Source organism: Phalacrocorax aristotelis, unplaced genomic scaffold, assembly GCF_949628215.1.
Source record: "Phalacrocorax aristotelis unplaced genomic scaffold, bGulAri2.1 scaffold_67, whole genome shotgun sequence".
Classification (NCBI taxonomy): Eukaryota; Metazoa; Chordata; class Aves; order Suliformes; family Phalacrocoracidae; genus Phalacrocorax; species Phalacrocorax aristotelis.
Genome location: NW_027441363.1, coordinates 226,434 through 253,162, shown reverse-complemented (window position 1 = coordinate 253,162; position 26,729 = coordinate 226,434). Strand labels below are relative to the sequence as shown.

The 26,729-nt window shown below is 55.0% G+C and overlaps 1 long non-coding RNA gene across 1 annotated transcript; it reads right to left on the bottom strand.

Moving 5' to 3' along the window:
* Positions 1-23,335: 23,335 nt before the first annotated feature.
* Positions 23,336-26,522, bottom strand: LOC142051454 (uncharacterized). The gene is made up of 3 exons (XR_012658489.1): positions 26,360-26,522; positions 25,747-26,087; positions 23,336-23,855 (listed from the first exon to the last, which is right to left on the bottom strand). It is a non-coding gene; the product is annotated as an uncharacterized LOC142051454 (long non-coding RNA).
* Between the last annotated feature and the right edge of the window lie 207 nt (positions 26,523-26,729).

Genomic DNA, 26,729 nt, shown 5'->3' with positions numbered 1-26,729 from the left:
ATGTATTGGCATGTACTGGGAGCGAGCTGGGATTTACTGGGATGTACTGGGAGGAAACGGGGATATACTGGGAGGAAACGGGGATATACTGGGAGGAAACGGGGATATACTGGGAGAAAACGGGGATATACTGGGAGAAAACTGGGAGGAAAGTGGGTGTCAACTGGGACATTCCAGTTTCCTCCCAGTACATCCCAGTTCCCTACCAGTGCAGCCCAGTACATCCCGGATCCCTCCCAGTCCCTCCCAGTACATCCCAGTACATCCCAGTTCCCTCACAGTACATCCCAGTTCCCTCCCAGTTCACACACAGTTCACTCCCAGTTCCATTCCAGTACATCCCAGTACATGCCTGTTGCCTCCCAGTTTCCTCTAAGTACATCCCAGTACTTCAAAGTTCCCTCCCAGTACATCCCAGTTCCCTCTAAGTACATCCCCGTACTTCACAGTTCACTCCCACTACATCCCAGTACGTCCCAGTTCCCCCTTGGTACATAACACTTCCCTCCCAATACATCCAAGTTCCCTCCCAGTACATCCCAATCCCCTCCCAGTACATCCCAGTTCCCTGCCAGTATGTCCCAGTACATCCCAGTTCCCTCCCAGTTCCCTACCCCTACATCCCAGTTCCCTCCCAGTACATCCCAGTTCCCTCCCACTACATCCCAGTTCCCTCCCAGTACATACCAGTTCCCTCCCAGTACATACCAGTTCCCTCCCAGTACATCCTGGTACATCCCAGTTCCCACCCAGTACATCCTACTACATACCAGTTCCCTCCCAGTTGACTCCCAGTACATCCCAGTACTTCACAGTTCCCTCCCAGTACATCCCAGTACGCACCAGTTCCCCTCAGTACATAACACTTCCCTCCCAGTACATAACAGTACATCCCAGTGTCCTCACAGTACGTCCCAGTTCCCTCACAGTACATCCCAGTTCCCTACCACTACGTCCCAGTTCCCTCCCAGTTCACTCCCAGTACATAACAGTTACCTCCCAGTACATCCCAGTACATCCCAGTAGATCCTGGTACATCCCAAATCCCTGCTAGTTCCACCCGGTACAACCCAGTACAAGCCTGTACATCCTAGTTCCTCCACAGTACATCCCAGGGCATCCCCGCACATTGTAGTGCCTCCCAGTACATCCCAGTTCCCTCCCAGTACTGGGAGGGACCTGGGATGTACTGGGAGGGAACTGGGACGTACTGGGATGTAATGGGACGGAACTGGGATGTATTGGGAGGCACTGGGAAAGAAGTGGTAGTGAACCGGGAGGGAATTGGGATGTACGGGGATGAACTGGTAGGGAACTGGGATGTACTGGCATGGAACGGGGATGTATTGGGATGGACAGGAACGGAACTGGAATGTACGGCGATGTATTGGGATGTACTGGGAGCGAACTGGGATTTACTGGGATGTACTGGGAGGAAACTGGGATTTACTGGGAGGAAACTGGGATTTACTGGGAGGAAACTGGGATTTACTGGGAGGAAACTGGGATTTACTGGGAGGAAACTGGGATTTACTGGGAGGAAACTGGGATTTACTGGGAGGAAACTGGGAGGGAAGTGGGTGTCAACTGGGACATTCCAGTGTCCTCCCAGTACATCCCAGTTCCCTACCAGTGCAGCCCAGTACATCCCAGATCCCTCCCAGTCCCTCCCAGTACATCCCAGTTCCCTCACAGTACATCCCAGTTCCCTCCCAGTTCACACACAGTTCACTCCCAGTTCCATTCCCGTACGTCCCACTACATGCCTGTTGCCTCCCAGTTTCCTCTAAGTACATCCCAGTACTTCAAACTTCCCTCCCAGTACATCCCAGTTCCCTCTAAGTACATCCCAGTACTTCACAGTTCACTCCCACTACATCCCAGTACGTCCCAGTTCCCCCGTGGTACATAACACTTCCCTCCCAATACATCCAAGTTCCCTCCCAGTACATCCCAATCCCCTCCCAGTACATCCCAGTTCCCTGCCAGTATGTCCCCAGTACATCCCAGTTCCCTCCCAGTACATACCAGTTCCCTCCCAGTACATCCCAGTTCCCTCCCAGTACATCCCAGTTCCCTCCCAGTACATCCCAGTTCCCTCCCAGTACATCCCAGTTCCCTCCCAGTACATACCAGTTCCCTCCCAGTACATCCCAGTACATCCTGGTACATCCCAGTACATCCTGGTACATCCCAGTTCCCACCCAGTACATCCTACTACATACCAGTTCCCTCCCAGTTGACTCCCAGTACATCCCAGTACTTCACAGTTCCCTCCCAGTACATCCCAGTACGTCCCAGTTCCCCTCAGTACATAACACTTCCCTCCCAGTACATAACAGTACGTCCCAGTTCCCTACCAGTACATCCCAGTTCCCTCCCTGTTCCTTCCCAGTACATAACAGTTACCTCCCAGTACATCCCAGTACATCCCAGTACATCCCAAATCCCTGCCAGTTCCACCCGGTACAACCCAGTACAAGCCTGTACATCCTAGTTCCTCCACAGTACATCCCAGGGCATCCCCGCACATTGTAGTGCCTCCCAGTACATCCCAGTTCCCTCCCAGTACTGGGAGGGAACTGGGATGTACTGGGAGGGACCTGGGATGTACTGGGAGGGACCTGGGATGTACTGGGAGGGACCTGGGATGTACTGGGAGGGACCTGGGATGTACTGGGAGGGACCTGGGATGTACTGGGATGTAATGGGACGGAACTGGGATGTATTGGGAGGCACTGGGAAAGAAGTGGTAGTGAACCGGGAGGGAATTGGGATGTACGGGGATGAACTGGTAGGGAACTGGGATGTACTGGCATGGAACGGGGATGTATTGGGATGTACAGGCACGGAACTGGAATGTACTGCGATGTACTGGGATGTACTGGGAGCAAACTGGGATTTACTGGGATGTACTGGGAGGAAACTGGGATATACTGGGAGGCACTGGGAGGGAAGTGGGTGTCAACTGGGACATTCCAGTTTCCTCCCAGTACATCCCAGTTCCCTACCAGTGCAGCCCAGTACATCCCAGATCCCTCCCAGTCTGTCCCAGTACATCCCAGTTCCCTCACAGTACATCCCAGTTCCCTCACAGTTCACACACAGTTCACTCCCAGTTCCATTCCAGTACAGCCCAGTACATGCCACTTTCCTCCAAGTAAATCCCAGTTCCCTCCCACTACATCCAAGTTCCCTCCCACTTCCCTCTAAGTACATCCCAGTACTTCACAGTTCACTCCCAGTACATCCCAGTTCCCCCTCGGTACATAACAGTCCCCTCCCAGTACACCCCACTACATCCCAGTTCCCTCCCAGTCGATCCCAGTTCCCTCCCAGTAAATCCCAATTCCCAACACTTTCCACCCAGTACATCCCAGTTCCCTCCCAGTACATCCCAGTACCCTCTAAGTACATCCCAGTACTTCACAGTTCCCTCCCAGCACATCCCAGTACGTCCCAGTTCCCCTCAGTACATAACACTTCCCTCCCAGTACATCCTAGTACATCCCAGTAGATCCTGGTACATCCCAAATCCCTGCTAGTTCCACCCGGTACAACCCAGTACAAGCCTGTACACCCTACTTCCTCCACGGTACGTCCCAGGACATCCCAGCACATTGTAGTGCCTCCCAGTACATCCCAGTTCCCTCCCAGTACATCCCATTACATTCCAGTGCCTTCCCAGTACATCCCAGTTCCATCCCAGTACATACCAGTACATCCCAGTTCCCTCCCAGTACATCCCAGTTCCCTCTAAGTACATCCCAGTACTTCACAGTTCCCTCCCAGCACATCGCAGTTGCCTCTAAGTACATCCCAGTACTTCACAGTTCCCTCCCAGCACATCCCAGTACGTCCCAGTTCCCCTCAGTACATAACACTTCCCTCCCAGTACATACCAGTACATCCCAGTACATACCAGTTCCTTCCCAGTACATAACAGTTACCTCCCAGTACATCCCAGTAGATCCTGGTACATCCCAAATTCCTGCCAGTTCCACCCGGTACAACCCTGTACAAGCCTGTACATCCTAGTTCCTCCACACTACATCCCAGGACATCCCAGGACATTGTAGAGCCTCCCAGTACGTCCCAGTTCCCTCCCAGTACAACCCAGTACATCCTGGTACGTCCCCGTTCCCCGCACTGTACGTCCCCGTTCCCCGCACTGTACTGGGAGGACAACCGAGCCTGCGCAGTGACTGACATACGGAACGAGCAAGTTTGTACCAATCAGCAGACAGGACAATAATGACTATGTATGAGTATGTGAAATTTTCATCTATAAATTGTACGGGAAAGCTATGTGAGGTACGCACGCGAGGAGGAGCGATCCCCCGTGCGTCCGGCGCCGCGAATAAAGAATGCCTGCTCTTTAATACTAAATTGGTGTTGAGGAGTCGTTTCCGATTTTAACGCGTTTTTCGGTAACACAGGGAGTCAGATCAAGAGAGCCAGAGAACAACAAAACACCGACAGGCTACAGGACAGAGCAGGAGGAATAAAAAAAAAAAAACCAGAGCCAGAGCCAGGCAGAGAGAGGCGGAGAAAGAAAAAGGAGCCACAGGCTACAGGACAGAGAGAGGGAGGACTGAAAAGACGGGGAGGCAGGGAGACACTCAGAGCGAGATGGAGAAAGAAGGTGCGGGGGGGGGGGGCGCAAAAAAAAGAGTAAATTTTGCAGCAGGTAAGGAAAGAGAGGGGGCCGGGGGAGAGACAGGGAGGGCCCAGGACGCACAAGAGAGGCAACGGGGCCCCAGTGGCCCAGGACTCACCGCGACTCTCGCTCTCAGCGCTGCTGGCACAATTTAGCCGTTCAGATGCTTCTTTCCCCTCCTCTCCTCCCTGCCTCTTCTGCAGCTCCAGACTCTAGGCCGTCCTCCACCTGAAGAGAATACGTGGGTGTCTTACAGCTCTTACCAGATGAGGCTTCCTAGGCACGTAGCATAGCTCGCTCGTGCACTACACGCCCGTACCCAACTCCGGGTTACGCGTACAGACCCTACGGTGCACGTTGGTGGCCTGGCCCGCTGCGGGCTATGAAGGGGGATCCTTCCTCCCCCACCTGCATGGACAGGCTCTCTCTTGCCTGCGGCAGGAAGGCAGCTGGCAGCCAGAGCACCTTCAGTTTCTTCTTCTTTACCTTTCGTTGGCGTCTCCAGCTTCAGCCGAGGCAGCTCCTGTCCGCAGCCGGGAAGGGCTTTGTCTATCCCTTTTCGGCCCTGCGCTGCGAGGACGGCGAGGACGGGCAGAGAGAAGCCACGCGAGCCTGAGACGGCCGCAGGCAACGGCATCCCCGGGGGAAGGACAGACAACCACGTCCTCAGCACGGTCTCTGGGAGAGGGAAAGAAGAAACAGCGACCGTCATTACCGTCGATCGACCCTGGCCAAAGCCTCTCCTTCCGCAGGGGCTTCTGGACACACCGCTCCCTCCCCACGCTACTGCTAAGGGCCCCTGCGCCAAGGGGGAATCCAGTGCGCTTGAGGGACGGCTTGCTGCCTTCACGACAGGGCCTGGGGGCGGCCTAAGGCTATGCAGCACGCTTATGGGGAGGTGCCGGAGCTGGGGGCAGGCGCACGGGGCAAGGGGGGCCAGGGGAGGCTGAGCGGGACCTCCGGTGGGCCGGGGACGCGGCCATCATCTGCGCCCTGGGCACGGGGAAAAGGTCATCGTCCTCCTCCTTTCCCTCTTCCCTTCTGTCAGCTCCCGGGGAACTCACCGCTTCTCGGGAAGCGGCCGCACCCGCAAGCCCCCAGTAATCAACACGAAGCCAACCCCAAAAATACACCTCGCGTACCGTACGCGCCACGGCCGCCCGGCACCCGAGCGCCGGAAGACCGCGCCTCCCGCCATGCCCGGCGAACCACGTGACAGGGCCGGCAGCCACTGCGCCAGGCATACAGCTCCCGGCATGCTCTGCGGCACAACCCGGCCGCCCGGCAGCCGCAAGGACTACAGCTCCCGGCATGCTCTGCGGCACAACCCGGCCGCCCGGCGGCCGGTTTGATGCGGAGCCACCCAGCATCCCTGCGAGCACAGCTGCAGACGCAACAGCAGTTACGCAGCCACAACTAGGCACTAAACAAAGGCTTTCCAACACTGGAGGTCTAGAACAGGTAGACATTAGCACAGAAGCACAAGGGGCTCTGTCACCCTGCACAAATCTCCCCGTGCCTACACACGCACACGTTCAGAAGTTAGTTATCAGAAAACGCCCGACTCAGCCATTTGCCACAGTCACGAGACTCACGACATGATAACACGACATGACACGCGAGGTGGGCTCAGAGTTTTAAGGCAAGAAATACCTCCCACGCCCCCCACCCGAGATCTTTCAGGGTCCACACCTGCCATCGCCCCGCACCAAACCTACCCGGCCAAAGGCTTTCAGGTGGCCCGAAACACTGTACACAGAAAATAACCAGGGACAGACCTGCATTGTGGAAAAGCGAACGATGCCCGACCGGGGCTCCTCTGCGGGGCACGGAGCCCCCCGGCCCCGCCCGGAGACACACACCCGCCCCCCGCTGCCCAAACTCACCCACCAGCGCTCTCCGGTCCCCGGACACGGCCGCGCTGCTCTCTCAGGCGGCTGCCGCAGGCGAGGCTCGGGCACCGCCAGGCCTCCAGGCGTCCCGAGGGGCTGCCGGCCACCGCAGGGGATGGCTGCCGGCGGCCGGACCGCCGCGGCGCTCCCCGCCCAGCTCCGAGCAGGCTCCGCCGGCCGCGGGCTTCCCACGCCGGGCCGCAGAGGGGCCCCGGCACCGCACAGGGACGCCTCGCGACCCGGCCGCCACACGCACCGCTCCCGCCCCCGCTCCGACGCGCCGCGCACGCGCCACCGGAAGCCCGAGCCCCGCGGGGCGGCCCTTAAAGGGCGGCCGGAAGGAACGGCCCCCACCGGCCCCGCCCCCGCGCCGGACCGCCCCCGCGCCCAGCCGGTGAGCGCCAGCGCCCCCTGCTGGCCGGGCCGCGCTCAGCTCGCGAGGGCGCCGAGGGCCGGGCGGGGCGGGGCGGGACGCGCCGGCTCGGGGCCAGCGCCTTCTCGGGGCGAGCGGGAAACCCCTGCGGGCCCCGGTCACGGCCGGGCAGAGCCGCGCGCCCTCCGAGAGCTGCTGAACGGGGCTGCCGCTCGTGACACATACCGAGCCGTCTGCGACGGGAGCGGGCAGAGGAGGAAGGGGCCGGCGGCCGCGGCGCCCTGGCCCCAGGCGGGGGGGGGGGGCTGGGGCCCGGGGGGCCGCCCCCCTACTCACAGTTCCCTCACAGGTCCCTCACAGGTCATCCCATGGACGGAACCGGGACCTACTGTGAGGCACTGGGAAAGAAGTGGGAGGAAGCCGGGACAGACCAATATAGCCCAGTATGGACTAGACCAATATAGCCCAGTATGGACTAGACCAATATAGCCCAGTATGGACTAGACCAATATAGCCCAGTATGGACTGGAGGGAACTGCGAGGGAACCGCGAGAGAACCCCACAGAACAAACCATGGGGCACGAGAAGGCAGAGAATTAAGAATTAGGGACAGGGAGCCAGAAAAAAAAAAAGAAAAACACCAAAGGGAGACAGAGAGCAAAAGGAATCGCAATGCGTACGGAGAGGAGAGAGAAACAATTCTAGCATAGGGTCACGGGGGAGCCAGGGACAGCAAGATGGAGAAAGGACAGAAGCTACAGGCTACAGGGCAGAGAGGGAAGAATTAATGAATAGACACAGAGAGATGGGCAGAAAGACATGGAGAAAGGCTAAAGATCACACGGCCTACAGGGAAGAGAGAAGAGAGGGAGGAATTTTAAAAACAGGGGCAAGAAGCCAGAGAGAGGGAGAGAGAAGCAACAATAAAATGGGGACAAGCCACAGGGCAGCGAGGAGGGAATCAATGAATAAGAACACGAGACCAAAGAGAACACAATGTAGAATGGAAAAAAGGAACAGCGGCCTACAGGGAAGGAGGAATTAAAGATCAGGGACTGGGAGGCAGACAGAGACACATGAAGAAACAAGTGGAAAAAAAAAAAAAAAACAACCAACAGCAATGGGCTACAAAGACAGAGAGGGAGGAAATGAGGAAATAAAACATCGCAGCAAGGAGCTGGACAGAGAGAGATGAGGACAAACAAATAGCACGGGTCCACGTGACAGAGAACGTGGAATTAGAACACAGAGAGAGGGAGCCGGACAGAGAGAGAGGCCGAGAGAAACATCTAGACAGGCTACAGCGGGCAGAGGCAGGAATTAAAACCTAGGGACAGGGAGCTGGACAGAGAGAGATGGAGGTCACAGGGAACAGCGGTGGCTGCAGGAAGAACAGGAATTCATGAATAGGGCAAGGGAGCTGGACAGAGAAGAACTCAGAAAGGCAAGAACAGTAGCAGGGTACAGAGCAGAGAAGACGAATTAAAAAGCACGGGGGGAGCGTTGAGGCAGACAGAGAGAGATTAAGAAAAAAGTCACGGGCTACGTGGCAAAGCAGGAGGAATTCAGAAACGAGGATGGGAACCAAGGGAGAGTGTGCTGGTGAAGGATAACGGGCATTAAAAGTGAGGGACGGGGAGCTGGGAAAAGCGAGGCAGAGAAAAACAGAATCACAGAGAGAATCACACAAAGCCAAAAAAGAAGAAACTGAACAACAGGAACAGGTGTAACCAAAGCGATGAAATCAACCAACCAGAGACGGTGTTCCATTACGGGAACATGGAGCGTACCAATCAGCGCACCTGTCGATCTGCATTTTAGTGCCTAGGCGATCGTTAATGTCAGCAGAACAACAGACAACATGCTTCTGTCAGAAAAGGATGACAAAACGCGGTTTCGCTTAGCGGACTGAGAAAACTAGCCAAGACTGCCAAGAGTAAGAGCCGAGAAGCTAAAAGGTAATTCCGGCAGGGGGAGATCGCGACCACCGACTCACAGACCACCACCGACCCAAGTAACACCACCTACTCAGAAGAGAACAACGGAAGAGGACAACCGAGCCTGCGCAGTGATTGACATACGGAACGAGCAAGTTTGTACCCATCGCTAGACAAGACAATAATGACTATGTATGAGTATGTAAAATTTTCATCTACAAATTGTACAGGAAAGGTGCGTGAGGTACGCACGCCAGGAGGAGCGATCCCCCGTGCATCCGGCGCCGTGAATATAGAATGCCTGCTCTTTAATACTAAATTGGTGTTGAGGAGTCGTTTCCGATTTTAACGCGTTTTTCGGTAACAGTTTTGGCACCCCAGGTGGGAACCTGCTTTTGAATCTCGACGGATCCGTGGGATCGTGGGACCTGCAGCCGGCCCCGAGGAATTCTCCGGGAGAGCTTCCGATCCCCGGGCCAGAGAATTCTGAGCAAGATCCCCTGGATTGAGGTAAACAAGGCATTCTTTGAAGAAGAAACTTAGGTAGAATAATACGTGGGGTTAGTTTCCCACATAGGATAGGATAGCGGGTTTGAGTCCCACAGGCCTGCCCGTAAGGCGCGGCGAAAGCCACGCAGGGTCGGGGCCAAGAGGTGCCTCGGTTGGTAAGTCTCTGCTAGGCGAAAGCCTGTGGAGCGGGACCCGAGGGTAGGGGAGTCTTCAACAGGGGGTTGAAGTCTCCAGGGATATCTAGCAGGGGGCTACAGATCCCAGTGGCAGATTTCCAGTGAGACCTCTAACGGGGGTTGGAGTCCCTCTGACTAGTATTTGTGATAGTGCACTATCACAACTACTAGTCGACTGGGAGACGGGAGCATTACTGAGTAGGAAACCTATCCCACAGAGAACACCTTTGCGATGTATTTTGAAGCACTGGAAAGACGTCGGGGGCGGTGACCCACTAACTCGGAAACCATTAATTGAATATTGCAATCATTGGTGGCCAACGTATCAATTGGAAGGTGGGCACAAATGGCCAGAACACGAGACATTGCAATATCGTACCATCTTGCAATTAATGTTGTTTTGTAAAAAGGGAAGGCAAACGGGAAGAAGTGGCATATGTTGATTTGTTCTTTACACCGTGGAATCATCCCGAGCAGCAGAAACAGCGTGAGGTATGTCCACAAGATTCTACGGCAATGTTTCTGAAAAGAGGAAAACGTGGTGAGAACTTGAAAGAGTGTTGCTCTACTTGTGATACTGGATACTTCGCTTGATGAAACTGACAAGAAAATAGTATGGAATACAGCCAGAAGGCAGGTGCAGGGAGCACATGCTAACGGGAATTTACAGAGAACAATGAATAAGAATTTTCCATCTACAAATCCCGAGTGGGACCCTAATCAGCCAGGACCCAGGGGAATGTTGACTAGATGTCAGAGAGAGATTTTATTTGGAGTAAGACAAGCAATGCCAAAAGCAATAAATTGGTCAAAATTTATGAAGTGAGACAAGAATTAAGTGAGTCCCCTTCAGCCTTTATGGAAAGACTGAAGGTGACCACCAGAAAATATACTCATTTGAACCCAGAAAAAACAGAAAAAGCAATTCAGCTGGTCTCTATATTCATAAGACAATCAGCCCCAGATGGGGGCGGGGGGAGAGAAAACAACCTTCAGAAACTAGAACAACCTGAATCCAGAGATCTGGGTTAAATGCTTGAAGTAGCTTGGCATGAAGGAGACCAGGGGAATCAACCCTAGCTGAACACCTGGTTACACTGAAGCTACGGAATGAAGAAATAGAATTTTTGGTAGATACGGGAGCCACTTATTTGGTATTGAATACACGTGAAGAGAAATTTGATCATAAATCAGTAGATGTTGCTAGCGCAACAGGGCAAAGAAAAATTAGCCCCTCTCAGAGCCATTAAAGTTTAAATTGGAGAAGCAATGGGCAACTCACCAGTTTCTGCATATGCCTGAATGTCCACTGCCTCTGTTATGACGAGATCTATTAGGTCAATTAGATGCTCAAGTAACTTTTAAAGATGGAGAGATTAAATCACTAATACCAGAATCAAAAGCCACAGAGGCGAGAGCGTTTATGTTACAGGATTCCTCCAGGGAGGAACGGGTTCCCGAGGAAGTGGAAAACGTAGTAATTCCTTTGGTTTGAGCGAGCGGAGCTCCGGAGCGATCTAAGTGGGCAGAGCCGGTAAAAGTAACCTTAAAGCTTGGAGCCAAGCCCGTAAGACAAAAACAATACCCTATTAAGCGAGAGGCTCGAAAAGGATTACAGAAGTTAATTATAAAATTTTTCAGAATATGAGCTTTTAGTGGAATGTGAATCAGAATATAGTACTCCTGTGTCGCCAGTAAAGAAATCTAGAGGCAAAGAGTATTAGCTAGTTCACGATTTAAGGGCTATAAATCAGGTGGTCCAAGATATACATCCGGTAGTAGCTAATCCATACACTTTACTGACCTCTTTTAAAGGAGGAGCATAAACGGTTTACTGTACTAGATTTGAAGGACGCCTTCTTTTGCATACCTCCAGGCATAAAAAGTCAAAGCCTATTTGCTTTGCAATGGGAAAGCCCCACCACAGAATGAAAGACACAGCTACCATGGACCGTACTTCCACAAGGATTTAAAAATAGTCCTACGATACTTGAGACTCAGCTGGCAAAAAAAAATTAGAGATATAGAAAAAACAGAACCCAGGGAGAGGCATCTTGTTACAGAATGCGGATGACATTCTGATAGCGGCACAAAGTAAAGAAAAATGTTTTGAAATTTTTAAATTTTCTGGGCCAAGGAAGATGCGGAGTTTCCAGAAACAAAACCCAAATAGGAAAAGAAGCAGCCATTTATTTAGGATTTGAAATATCTCAAAGACAAAGACAATTAGAAAGTGAAAAGAAAGAAACTATTTGTCAAATTCCCGAACCTAGCAGCCCGAAGGAACTGAGAGCTTTTCTGAAAACAATGAAATAGCATCAGCTCTGGATTCTGAACTATAGACTCTATGTAAAACCATTATTTGAGGCATTGAAAGACTCAAAAGGATAAATATTTAACCTGGACGCCCGGATGCCAAACGGCATTCAAAGAACTGAAAAGAGCCTCGATGATGGCCCCTGCATTAGGCCTACCTGATTTCGCTAAACCTTTTCAGTTGTTTGTCCACGAAAGACAACATTTAGCCCTTGGAGTGCTGACACAGCGACTGGGAACCTGGAAGAGACCTGTGGGCTACTTCTCCAAACAACTCGACCACGCGAGTAAAAGATGGCCTAGGTGTTTACGGGCAGTAGCAACAACAGCGCTGCCGATCCGGGAAGCCCCAAAGTTAACAATGGGACAGAAGATGACAGTATATGTCCCGCACATAGCGGTGACTGTTTTAGAACAAAAGGGGGGTCGTTGGCTATCCCTTAGCAGAATGTTGAAATATCAAGTTGTTCTGTTAGAACAAGACGATGTGGAATCGAAGACTACTGCTATACTGAATCCTGCTATGTTTTTAACAACAGAAAACCTTACGGACAATTTAGAACACGATCGCTTGCTAACTATTGAACAAGTCTATTCCAGCAGACCAGACCTGAGACACAAACCTCTGGGAAAATCCTGATCTGGAGTTGTTTACAGATGGAAGAAGCTCTGGGCGAGAAGAGAAGCGAATGGCCGGATATGCTGTCGTTATCGCCGCCGAGGGAATGGAGTCAGGGGTGCTGCCTGCAAACACCTCAGCACAGAAAGCAGCATTGGTAGCATTGAAGCGAGCTCTGCGAATGGCAGAAGGACAAAGGATAAATATCTAGACTGATTCCAAACGTGCATTTGGTGTGATCCACGATCATGGAGCTATTGGGAAGGAGAAAGGACTGCCATCAGCCCAAGAATCATCAATACAGCATAAAGAAGAAATTCTCCAACTTCCGGAAGACGTGCAGAAACCAAAAGAAGTGGCGGTAAAGCGTTGCAAAGCTCATCAATTTGGCCAGACGGCTGTAAACATAAGCAAACGACTGACCGATAAAGCTGCAAAGAGGACTGCAGAGCAAGGTATCCTTGCACTAGTACCAGTAAAACAGATCAGAATTCCAAAGTTGAAACCGAGATATAATAAATTGGATGAGCAATTAGCAGAACAATTGGAAGCATCACAAAACACAGAGAGATGGTAGGTAACACCAGAAAAACAAGTAATAACAACAACAACCCCACAAGTTATGACAGAACTTGCAAAAGAAAACCATGAGCAAACACATTAGGGTGTAGGCGCTACGGTTTTGAGTTTAAAAACATCTGTAGCGTGTGTAGGCATGACAAGAATAGTTAAACCCATAGTAGCTAAGTGTCCAATCTGTCCTAGAAATAATCCCCTGAACCAAAGGAAACAACCTTTAGGAGTAACAAAACAAAAAATTCTCCCGGAAATTATTAGCAAATTAAGTTCTCTGAGTTACCCAGACATAATAGATAGAGCAGTATTTGTCAGTGCTGACTGACAAGTTTTCCAGATGGCCAGAAGCTTTCTCGTGCTGCACCGACAAAGCTAGAGTAGTAGTTAAAACGTTGCTGAAGGAAATAATACCAAGATTTAGAGTGCCAACGGGAATGTCCTCTGATAGAGCACCACATTTTTTTGCAGAGGTACTTCAACAAATTAATAAAATTTTGGGTAGAAAATGGGACCTGCATACACCCTGGAGACCACAATCAAGTGAAAAATTTCAGAACATGAAGCAAACACTAAACTGACATAGTGGAATATTATTGATCTAGGATGGAAGTATTGAGAAAATTATTATTTCAGAACTTCCAAACAGGGGAAATGTAACCAAAGTGATGAAATCAACCAGAGACTGTGTTCCATTACGGGAACATGGAGCGTACCAATCAGCGTATCTGTCGATCTGCATTTTAGTCCTTAGGCGATCATTAATGCGAACAGAACAACAGACAACGTGCTTCTGTCAGAAAAGGATGAAAAAACGCGGTTTCGCTTAGCGGACTGAGAAAACTAGCCAAGACTGCCAAGAGTAAGAGCCGAGAAGCTAAAAGGTAATTCCGGCAGGGGGAGATCGCGACCACCGACTCACAGACCACCACCGACCCAAGTAACAGAAGAGAACAACGGAAGAGGACAACCGAGCCTGCGCAGCGATTTACATACGGAACGAGCAAGTTTGTACCAATCAGCAGACAGGACAATAATGAATATGTATGAATACGTAAAACATTGATCTACAAATTGTACGGGAAAGGTGCATGAGGTACGCACGCCAGGAGGAGCGATCCCCCGTGCATCCGGCGCCGCGAATAAAGAATGCCTGCTCTTTAATACTAAATTGGTGTTGAGGAGTCGTTTCCGATTTTAACGCGTTTTTCGGTAACACAGGGAGTCAGATCAAGAGAGCCAGAGAACAACAAAACACCGACAGGCTACAGGACAGAGCAGGAGGAATAAAAAAAAAAAAAACGGAGCCAGAGCCAGGCAGAGAGAGGCGGAGAAAGAAAAAGGAGCCACAGGCTACAGGACAGAGAGAGGGAGGACTGAAAAGACGGGGAGGCAGGGAGACACTCAGAGCGAGATGGAGAAAGAAGGTGCGGGGGGGGGGGGGGGGGGCGCAAAAAAAAAAAGTAAATTTTGCAGCAGGTAAGGAAAGAGAGGGGGCCGGGGGAGAGACAGGGAGGGCCCAGGACGCACAAGAGAGGCAACGGGGCCCCAGTGGCCCAGGACTCACCGCGACTCTCGCTCTCAGCGCTGCTGGCACAATTTAGCCGTTCAGATGCTTCTTTCCCCTCCTCTCCTCCCTGCCTCTTCTGCAGCTCCAGACTCTAGGCCGTCCTCCACCTGAAGAGAATACGTGGGTGTCTTACAGCTCTTACCAGATGAGGCTTCCTAGGCACGTAGCCTAGCTCGCCCGTGCTGGAGCTGGGGGCAGGCGCACGGGGCAAGGGGGGCCAGGGGAGGCTGAGGGGGAGCTCTGGTGAGCTGGGGAGTCGGCCATCTTCTGCACCCAGAAGGTGCAGGGGGAAAAGGTCATCATCCTCCTCCTCCTTTCCCTCTTCCCTTCTATCAGCTCCCGGGTAACTCCTAGGGCTGCCCTCACCCGCTCGCCTTTAGCATACCAGAAGCCTGCCTCGGCGGGTCATTTGAAGCTTCCCATCCCACCAGCCCCAGTAGTACAGGCACACAAGGAGACACCCCTGCACCCACCAAAGGGGCTCGCTCACCTCGCCGGCAGCCCTAGGCCTCACCCGACACAGGGAATCGTGTCCGACACACCACCACGCTGCAGCAGGAGCGGAGGAGGCCTTTCCTTACCAGGAAGCAGCAACGAGCACGGCGGCATCACCTCGCAGGCACCGCAGCATCGCAGGGCTGTTAGCTGCGGAGAGAGCAATGGGGATCACAGGGACGCCACCGCGCGTGCGCGGCTCCCGGGCTCAGTACCCAATTCTGGTCGCTGGGCAGCAGCATTATCTGAATTACTCTTCTCGATTAATACCATCCAGAAACCGTAACTTGGCTGCATCCACAGAGCTTCTATTCCTCTGCACCTTTCCCCCTCGCAGCCCCAGCAGCGCCGTTCATTGCCTCTGCACCAAACAGCAAAGTGTCTCGAGGGAGGAGAAGCAGCACAGCAAACCTGGGGAACAAGGTTGGGTTCCCACCCCCGCAGAATAAGCCCCAGGAACTGCTTGTAGGCATGTGGCATCAGGGTTGTGATCGGGTTTTGGTTTGGTTTTCTTTTTTTTTCCCCACCTTCTTTACATAATGTAATAATTGGGGTTGCTTTTCCAAACTACTGAGTTCTGTGGGGATTTTTTGTGCTTTTGCCCTACAAAAAATGGTCATTTTCACTTTCGGTTTTGTGCATGAGAATGGTTGGCGGGTGCTTTTAGGTTGTTGTTCCTTCCCCCCACCCCCTTTTTTTTTTCCTTTCCAGCCGCACAAATCCAGCTGGAGTTGGCTTTCCCAGAAGCCCCAAGTTGTTTTCTTTCCACCAGAATTCTTCCTGTATTTTCACCCCTCATTGCAGGCCCAGAGTCAAGGGGTTTGAGGTATTTTTGTGCCCAGGCAGCAGCTCCCAGGCTGCATAAGCAGCCCCACAGGGGGAAGTCCCCGTTTGAGGGAATCGGCCCCAAATTGGGATGGGAAAGTGAAGAGAAGGAGAAAAAACCCTGAATAACCTGAAAAAGAACACCTACTCCAGCCCACCAAGCACCGGTCACCTTGCCTGACTCACCTCCAGGGCCCAGATCACGCTCGGCTCATCGCTTAGCACCCTCAGATCACAAAAAAAAAAAAAAAAGAGTAAAACCCATAATGGAGCCCTATAGCCATCAGTCACATCTTCCCTCCAGTACTACACACAGACTCACCTTCTTACAGCGCTCCCCTGGGCTCTCCTCCGTTGCCCTGCACGACTCATCCATCTGCACCTGGAAAAACAGCGTTACTGAACAAGTCACCTGGAGGCACAGCAACAGCTTAACCATTCCACAGCTCCTGCGCCCACGTAGGAATACCATCTAGAGCCCAACTACAGCCTGCCGTTAAAGGAAATGCATTAAATCAAACGTTAAGCCCTCGCACATACAAGCCGGAACAGCAAAAACACGGCACGCTCGCGCACCCAGGGCGCAGCCCGACGGAGGTCCACGCGCACCTCGCCGGTTTGATGCGGAGCCACCCAGCATCCCTGCGAGCACAGCTGCAGGCGCAACAGCAGTTTCACCTACACCCATCTCGGCGCGCAGCGCTTCTGAAGCTTTAAGCTGAAAGCCCTACCTTGACGCTTGGCCACACTAGAAGCGAGCCGTAGCTAGGACTCCACAGAAACACAGCAACACAAATTGCACACCCACAGCGGCGACAGCCTTGCAACTACTTAGACCAGGAACAACAGAGGAAAGTAAAACAGCTTCATCACCCGCACAGGAAAAGCGGCAGACGGAGGCAAAGGGTCAGCATTCATAGCCCTTACAGAACACAGGCGTTCTCTCTCCTTCCATTCCTAAACCCATCCCTTAGGTCTAAATATCGCAGCCCTGCTGTGGCAATAGCGAGAGCGGGGAACGAGAGCCCTGCCGCCGGCCGTTTGTGCGGCAGGACACAAAAACAGAGGGACATGTTTTGCCACACACAACCCTGAATCTCCTGAAAATTTATGTTTACCAAAAATAGGCATTTGGAACATATTGCCAGAAACAAAACATTCGGCAATAAAACTTTTATGTGTTTGACACCCGCACATTTTTTGGGAACTTGCTATTTGCTTCCTGGTTTTGCTGGTCTTCCCTCAGAAGTTCTACCTGCAGCCAAGTTATTCCCACCCGCCCGACCGGTTCAAGCATTCACCTTCCTGGTATTACCAGCACATTGAGACACAGGCGAGGAACTTAACTGCTCTTCTAAAACTATCCAAATGACAATTACAGCCCTGAAAGAGGAGTGGAAGAGAAGAACAGGAGAGATCAGGCAGCAAAAATGCTCTGCAGGCTGCTGCCAGCCAACACTGCACTCTTTTGTTAAAGCCACCCCGCCCCCCCAAATGCAAACAAAAAAAACCCCCATGACTTCATGAAGTGCGTGGGTTTTTTTTCTTTTCAGTAGTCCTTTTGGAGCTCATCCCTGTCTCAGCATCTTGTCTTGTCAGAGCATGAAGTGCAGATGATCTGTATCCCGATGACATTTGCATGGGATGAATACATTTTCAGAAATAGACCCGATCCGTGAGACTCCTGTCACCTTTGTGGTTTTAATAATCGTAACTCAATTTTATCGACTGACACACTTGTGAGAAAACTAATTAACTTGAAACGTAGCCTCTCCTCGGGGAAAAAATGTGTTAGACACCAAATGAAACCGATTCAGAGCTCCAAACCACGATGGAGCCGATAGAGCTGTTGTGACTTAGTTTGTATGTTTAATTAATTGGTTAATAACTCTTCTAAGCAGCGCAGAATGAAGAGCTGGACCCAAAGAGGGTGCGCTGCGCTGGATCCAAAAAGCACCCTTCCTCCAGAGACCCGCCTCAGGTGGCGAGTTCGCTCTGGTACATGCCGGCCTCCCGAACTTCGGGGTCCGATGTGACCGGACCCCCACCTCCGGGGAGGGTCCTCGTACCCTGCCCAACCCTTGCTTTCCCCTGCAGCCCCCGATGCCCCCACGCCACCCCCACAAGCAGCCAAACCGGCTTCTGCTTTTGGCCCCCAAACCAGCTCACTTTGGGACCGGTTCTGAGCCAAAAAGCCCAGCTGCTGAGCCTGTTCTCAAGTCCCAAAAGCGCAGCACTTGACCTCTGCTCCTCAGCCCAAAACCACACCACTTAGTCCCCTCGCTCAGGCCCTCAAAACGCACGACTCGATCTGTTTCAGGGCCCCGGCGTCAGCCACAGGAGCCTGCTCTCAAGGCCCAGGAACAGAAGAGCTGTGCTCTCCACGCTCAGGGACCAAACCAGCTGAACCTGGCTGCGTCCCGGCCCCCTCCGCAGTCCCCACGGGCAACGCTCAGGGCCGCGGAGAGCGCAGCCACCCCGCAGCCCTGCACCCCCACGGCCCACGCGGGCACTGTCGGGGAGGCCTTGGGAACTGAACTGCGCGGGCCCGGCCCCGCACCCCGGCGGGGCAGCCCAGCGCCGGCCCGGCAGCGCTTTCTTCCTGCTCTCGCAGGCCTCGTTTCCCCGGCAGCGCCGGGCCCGCACCCCAACCCCACAGGGGGCCGGGCCCGGCCCGCCTCCAGCAAACCGCGGCGGCAGCAGCCGGGGTCCCTGCCTGCCTCGCGGGCAAGGGGGGACCCGCCCGGCACCGCAGGAGCCCCCGCCGGGGTCGCCGCCGCCGCCGCCCGACCCCGACGAGGAGCAGTCGAGAGCCGGGTGGGGCTGCCCCTACTCCCCGGGGACGGGCACGGGCTCGGCCCCAAAACCCAACCACCGACCCACGACAGCGCTCGGCCCGGGGCCGCTGCTGCCCGCACCCCGCCGCCCCCCCGGGGGCTCCGCGGACCGGGAGACCCCACAGCCCAAACCCGCCGACCCACAGCGCGCCCGGCCATGCGGCTCCTCACCTGCTCTGGCGCGGCTCCGGCTGCCCCACGGCCCGGCACGGAGCCGAACCCGGCCACCGGACCATCCGCCGACCCCCCCAACCCCCGGACGCTCCGGGACGGTTCTCGTCCCTTTTCGCTCTGACGCCTCGAGCCGAGCCGGCCCCGCTCCTCCGAGCTACCGGCGGTGCCCGCTCCGCTGCTCGGGGCCAGGCCCTGTTCTCGCCCAGCCGCGAGAAGCCGCTCCGGGGTCTCCTCGGTGCGTCCAGCCCCGTGCCGTGCCGGAGCGGGGAGAGCCGGGTACGAGCGCGGAGCCCTGGGGCAGGGGTTGCCCCAGTGCCGCCGACGGTGTGTGGGGGGGTGTCGTCGTCCCCCGCCCCACGCGGGGGGCGCACACACGGTACACCCGCGGGCAGGGGCATCCCCGGGGAGCCGTGCGGCCGGGCTGCGCCGTAGGAGGGGAAGGTGATGTTGGTTTCCCATTTTCCCCGCAAACTGATCCTCCCCCTCCCCCGTACTGAGTTGCCCCCCCCGGCCCCCCTTTCCCGCGCGTTACAGCCCGCGAAAAAGCTTTTAACAACCCGATCGACAACACTCCCTTTATCCCTCTTCCAGCAGCAGCAGCAGCAGCAGCGAGAGATTAAGGCAACTGCAGCAGAGAGGAGGAAGGCAAGGAGAGCCTTTTCAAGCAAGGGCAGGACAAAATGCACGGCGTGGACAGGCACAGGAGAGGCTGCATTATCTGGAAAGCACAACGCCTGCCCAAGGGCAGAAAATAAGGAACGAATTGTTTCCAAGGAGCTGCAGCAGACGAATCACCTTTTTCTTTATTGCACTCCTGCCCTTTGTTATCCAAAGCGATAGGCTTCACCACCGGGCAGAAAATAGCTGCCTAGATTTACACGGACAACCAGAAACAATCAAGCCACCCAGCAAGAAGTTCGCAGCAGAGGTATAACCCATCAGCAGCTAAAACATTTGTTACGCAGGCACAACTAGGCACTAAACAAAGGCTTTCCAACTCTGGAGGTCTAGAACAGGTAGACATTAGCACAGAAGCACAAGGGGCTCCGTCACACTGCACAAATCTCCCCGTGCCTACACACGCACACGTTCAGAAGTTAGTTATCAGAAAACGCCCGACTCAGCCATTTGCCACAGTCACGAGACTCACGACATGACACACGAGGTGGGCTCAGAGTTTTAAGGCAAGAAATACCTCCCCCACCCCCCACCAGAGATCTTTCAGGCTCCAGACCTGCCATCTCCCCGCACCAAACGTAACCGGCCAAAGGCTTTCAGGTGACCCAAAACACAGTACACAAAAAATAACCGGGGAGAGCCCTACATTGTGGAAAAGCGAACGATGCCCGACCGGGGCTTCTCTGCGGGGCCCGGCCCCCGCCCCGCCCCCGGCCCGACCCGCACGGAGATACCCCCCGGCCCGCGCCAGGCCTCACCTCACACGGAGACCCACCCGCTGCCCGAACTCACCCACCAGCGCTCTCCGGCCCCCGGACACGGCCGCGCTGCTCTCTCAGGCGGCTGCCGCAGGCGAGGCTCGGGCACCGCCAGGCCTCCAGGCGTCCCGAGGGGCTGCCGGCCACCGCAGGGGATGGCTGCCGGCGGCCGGACCGCCGCGGCGCTCCCCGCCCAGCTCCCAGCAGGCTCCGCCGGCCGCGGGCTTCCCACGCCGGGCCGCAGAGGGGCCCCGGCACCGCACAGGGACGCCTCGCGACCCGGCCGCCACACGCACCGCTCCCGCCCCCGCTCCGACGCGCCGCGCACGCGCCACCGGAAGCCCGAGCCCCGCGGGGCGGCCCTTAAAGGGCGGCCGGAAGGAACGGCCCCCACCGGCCCCGCCCCCGCGCCCAGCCGGTGAGCGCCAGCGCCCCCTGCTGGCCGGGCCGCGCTCAGCTCGCGAGGGCGCCGAGGGCCGGGCGGGGCGGGGCGGGACGCGCCGGCTCGGGGCCAGCGCCTTCTCGGGGCGAGCGGGAAACCCCTGCGGGCCCCGGTCACGGCCGGGCAGAGCCGCGCGCCCTCCGAGAGCTGCTGAACGGGGCTGCCGCTCGTGACACATACCGAGCCGTCTGCGACGGGAGCGGGCAGAGGAGGAAGGGGCCGGCGGCCGCGGGGCCTGGCCGCAGGCGGGGGGGGGGGGGCTGGGGCCCGGGGGGCCGCCCTGCTGGGTCACTGCCCTGCGCCGCACCGCGCTGGGGGCTGGGGCCCGACCGGCGCCGGGCGACCGGGGGCAGCCACGAGCAGGGGGCCTGAGCTTAGCCACGGCCTGCAAAACACCCCGAAGCGTGAGACGCTGCAAGGCCAAGGTGGTCCTTGGCAATGGGGGCGCCTGGGCTCGGCCTCCGCCTTACCTGTCCTGGGTCTGCGTGGCGTTCCAGGGGAATGGTGTTTTCCTTGTGCGGAAGGTGGGCTGGCCGTTCGGCCGTGCCCCGGCCGTTACCGATCCTGCCAAAGGCGCTCGCACGCTCTGGCCCATTACTGCTGCGGTACCGCGCCGTAGCAGAAAGGTGTTGTGTTTTCTCACAAAAAGCCTCCTATGGTCAGTTGAAGAAATAACCTCCTTCCGTGGCACTGACTCTTTTCGTACAGTCCATAGCCGGCTTTCGGCTTTTGTCTTTACAGCATTCAGTTTGCTTTCTGCCTAGCTTTCTACCTGCTGTGAAACATTTGGATGGTTTTTTCTTGTTGGTTTTTTTTCCCCCTACTTGCTCCACAACTCCCACACCAACCACCCAGCGCGGCTCGCCTTTCAGCCCCCAGACCCAGGAGCCTTGCCCTGGGACGGCCCTTACATGTCAGCAGAGTTGTTCCAGCTCTCACCCTGTCCCTACCCAGCTGAGGACGTCTGTGTCCGTGGGAGACACCCAGACACTCCCCCTGCAGCGTGGCAGCCCCCTGCCCCGTCAGTGAAAACTGCGGCAATATCGGCTAAGTTTAAAAGCGTCGGCAGGAGGTGCAGAATACGTAAATAAAGCGGCGGTTGGCTGCCGGGTATGGGTGCGATATAAATACATTTTGTTTACAGGCCTTCGTGCCTATTCAGCGTTGAACGGCACCGCAGCCCACCCAGCCCGGGGCTCGGAGAAGGGTCTCTCCAAGGGCACAACCTAAGGCAGCGCAGGAAGCCCAGCTGCCACGCTCCCAGTCGCTACGGGACGCTTGCTTACAGCTACACCGACGAGGGTACGGATGAGGCTGGAACTAGCAGAAATGCTGACTCTTCTGGCCTTTTATTTGTGGAAGGTACAGCGCGCGAGCCTCGGCGGCTCACAGGAGAAGCGCGCAGTGCTGCCTAACTCTCATTCTCAGCTCACGTACTACTGCCAAAGCTCCTGCCCTGTGCTGTGCCAGATGCCGGCTGGCGTGAGCACCTGGGCTCCTGAGGGACCCCCTTGTCCTGAGAGCCAGAGGTACTCACTTCCCTTTGCATGAGGCCTGTAGGAGATATACCCTGCAATTTAAAAAATCCGTATCAAATGTGGCAGACTCAAAAGAGGGCATTTTTAAAAAGGCAGGTTTGTTTTCTTTGTTAACTTTACGATCTACAGCCTAGCAAAGAGCTCCCTTTCAGTGTCAGTCGCTTGGCTTTCTCCCCTACTGACGAGGTCCCAGCCTCCCGGTGAGATCTCGCTGGAGATATTCTGAGTTTCCCTCGAGTACGTGGCTGCCCTGGCCCGAGGCCAGCGAAGAAGCTGACTTTGCCCGTGCCTGAATCAGCAACACGTCCAGCAGGTGACTTGCAGAGCCCAGGGAACCCTCGTAAAGAGGTTTGGGGGTGGGGCGCGCCACATCTGCGGCATCGGCCGTGGGAAAGGACCGGCGCAGTAAAACAGGTGGGTGAAACCGCGGTCCGCGCCAATACGTGCTGCTGCCTGGGGCATCGCTTTGCTGCGGGTCAAGTCAGATGCTCTCTGTAAGAGTCAGTCAGGGTAAAGGCAGCAGCAGATTTCTTTTCTGCTCATTTTAACAAAGGCTGGACGGAGCCCATAGAGGAAGGCACTACGCGTCTTGCTGGGTTGGTTTCCCTGCCTTCTCGTAAGCTGTCGCGGAAACTTGCACGAGCAAAGCCTGTGCAAGCTGATGACAGCCACACACGGTTGAAGAGGGAGCAGACGGTGAGAGCAGAGGTACGCGCTCAGGCTGTGCGCTGGAAGCTAATGCTAATGCTGCAAAATAAAGAGTGGATTTTCTTTTTTGGGTTTAGGTGAGCGCTAAACATGACATGTGCGTATGTGCGTGTCTCTCTCGCAGGTTTTTGTCATACACCCCACCCTCCCACCCCAAAAAAACAACCCACACATGCCACGCGTTAAACAGTGGTTTTCCGTTGTACTTAGAAGTGCTTACATAGGTGTGTTGTTTTTTTTCTTTTTTATTTTTTAATGCAGAAACAGCAATACGATAGATTTAATACAGCTAGCAATTAGATGGGTGTAGCTTTAGAGCGTCGGCTGTTTACAAAGCAACCGCACACCTTCTTTAACTCACAGTTTAAACAAGTAAACTTGCAGTGCATCACACGTGCTTTGTACAGTCACGTTCCACACGGCAGGCCAGATGCTTCACCCTGCCTTGTCCTTGTTGCCCCGACTCCAACGGGACCGCCGAGGCCATCCTGGGGACAGCGCCGCTTTCTAGCAGCTGGGTTGCTTGCCTGGACGCCCCACAGACAAAGAGTCATTTCCCCACTGAACCTCTTCTCAAATAATTTCCTAGCCCTGCAGGCCCCACGTCCTTTGGTTCATATTTCCTTTTTTCCGGGCTTGATGCACAGGACCGACGATTTCCAGAAATAGAAACAGAGGCTGATTCAGTCCAGGCTCAACATTCTCTGACCTAAACCAAACTGTCTTCGAAGAGATAGCTGTACCGTAGGCACCACCTCGGGAACAGAAGTTGCCCTGTCATTAAAAAAAAAAAAAAAGAAGGAAAACAAGGCATTTCAGGCTGAGGAGGCTGAGCGGTGTGCTGGGGGCGGTGGGGGTTGGAAAGAAACAGTTCAGACGATTAGAGCGAGCTTAGCGTTGCAAAGCGTGCCATTATTTTTAATTTGGCAGTCAGAAGACAATAGATTCTGACACTGATTTCCTGTGTGCTGCGGGAGTTCTCTCCTCAGCATTCCTGTGCACCATTTTACTTTTGTGTCCCGTCCGCTTCGCTTTTGCGCTGTAGCTCTCCGGTTCTAGCTACGCTTCCCACCACCCCCATTACTCTTTGACAAGCCCAGCTCTCACTGTGCTTCCCTTCCCTTCCCTTCCCTTCCCGTATGCGCGTGCAGGGAAAAGCCCGCGCGTCTGCCACTACAGGACACGCTCTGGGAGGCAGGAGAGATGACGACGCTCCCTGACAGAGGACACAGCTGAGGGGCGGTCCGCCGGGGCTGGGGAGATGGCAGCACCTTCCCTCAGCTGCCCCATCCGAGCACAGGTGCAGGTGAGCACTGAGGAGAGACAAGCAGGCAGGAGCCGCAGAGCGAGAGAGAAAATAAAATTCACGGGTGGGTGCTACTTGCGTCTCATTTTTAGCGCAAGGGATGAATTCTCAGCACATTCTTGGAGCTGCCCCTTTGGGACTCACGGAGAAGAGGGAGGTTGGCCACGCGGTGCAGCCCAGCTCTGCTTCCCCTAAATGGTTTTACTGTTCAGGTGTTGCCCTAATCTGGCCGGTACCCCTGCAAAGAGTTTGGGATTTCTGCTGCCTCTCCGGGCCAGCCGCAGACCCTGACTTCATCGCAGCGAATGACCCTGCGCTCGTCAGAGCGGTTGCCGAGTCACATCCCGCTGCCTTCCCTGCAGAACCGGTGACCCTTTTTCAGCCCTTGCCCCCTCTTCTCTCCGCTCGTTGCCCATCCCTTTATCAGTGCCGGCACCGATCCTGCCTCCAGCTCGCCCTGTCTCCACCTGCGAGCGCCCAACACGCGCTAAATGTCTCCTCAAGGACGCACGGAAGAGACGCGCAGGTAACCCAGCACAGACCCCCTGCAAACATCTTCTTTCCATTTTCTTTCCTCTCCTGACACGAAGAGATGACTTAGGAAAAAGCGTACTGCTCACACTTCACCTGCACTGCTTCTACTTTCACTTTCGCTCTCCTTGGCAGTAATTAATAGCGGTGGCTGGGGGGGCTGGGGCATTCCCCCAAAGCGGCTGCAGTTACATCCGGGCGGTTGTGGCACTCCATTAGCTCTGTAGTTTTTAAATCTAAATCTTCTGGAATTGTTAGTTCTGCTCAGGAATCACCCGTACCTGCAAATTTTCTTAATAGCTATGCTTGACCCCAGCCACTGTTTAACAGCTCACCTTTATTTCTCTTCATTTAAGAACCTAAAGCTTCGTTTACTGCTTGGGTTGGAAGCAGGAGCTGTCGCTGCCTCTGAACTTTCTAACAGCCCTGTTACAATTTCAGTACTACCCGCTCCCAATTTAGCTTTCCGGGTCGATTTTCATTCTAGATTCGAAAATTTCCTTATTTTGTTTCTGATCAGGAGTCATTAATGCCTGCAGTTGATTTAGTAACGGCTGTATTTAGATTGAGCTATTAATGACTCGCAACTCTATTTATGGCATAAAAAAGGACTGCCTTTATTTTTTTTAACTACAGATTAGGAATAATGACTGCCTGGTTTGTTCAGTAATAGGTGTGATTAAATTTAGTCACGACTCCTCCCTAAATAATATGTATTTATTTGCACTCTAACAATTTAACCTTCCCTTTACCGGCCAGGGGCACCGACAAGTGCCCGTGCGTACCTCCGCTCCCCCTGCGCCGGCTCCCCAGGGAACAGCCTCTTACCCTGACCAGAGTCTGCAGCGGCCCGTTGTCATCCCAGCTCCTCGCCCTCGAGAAAGCGGCCGCCTGAAGCGGCGGCAGCTCCGCTGCTGCCCAGAGGGGACGGAAATGGCGCGGGGTAAAGCTCTCCGGGCCGCCTGCGTCCCGCGCGGAGGCGGTGACCTCAGCAGCCTGTACGCTGTTGGGGCCGAGCCAACAACCTGAGGAGGAGTCGCAGGGCGTAGCTGTTTCTGCAACAACCACGCTTTCCCGCCTGGCTGGACAAGAAAGCGGGGCCTGCGGGGGCCTGGAGAGGCAGCATCGCTGCAGGTTGTGCCACGGCTGTTGAGAGGCCAAGGCAACACCTGAAACAGTGAACGGCACAACTAGTGAAAACCCCCAAGGTTCCGGGTTCAGTAAAGACAGGAATTGCAGCAGCACAATAAAATGATCTCACGAGGGGAAAAAAAACAGCAAAGCAAAAACCAAACCCCAAACAGAACACCATACCACTAACCCGTCTCACCGCCCCCTCAGCGCCCAAAACAGCATCCTGGGAGAAAAAAAGCAAAGCAGGCCACAAGGGACCTTTCTAGTACAGATGCCGCCAAAGAGTGCCAAGCTCTGGAATCCTTACCTCAGGCAACGCCTCCGCTTCTCTAAACGCCAGAGCACGCCTGCCCGGGGGGCTGAGACAGCCCCAAAGCTGCGACCGCCCGAGGGAACACGGGAGCACCGACGCCAGAGAAGCCCAGGGCCAGAGCCGGGGCTCTTCCACCCCCGGGCCCCGCCCCCGCCCTTCCCACAGCGCCCCGCGAAAGGGGCGGGCCGAGCCCCCCGGGGGGTGAAGGCCCCGGGAGCCGTACGAGAGCCGCCTGGAGTTCCCGGCACGGGAGGGAGGGGGGAGAGAAAACACCCAAACCGAGCCCCCCGGGCGGAGCAAACACAGGCTCGGGCTGTTGCCGGGGGGCGGGGCCTGTCGCTAAGGGGAGAGAGCCGGCACCGCC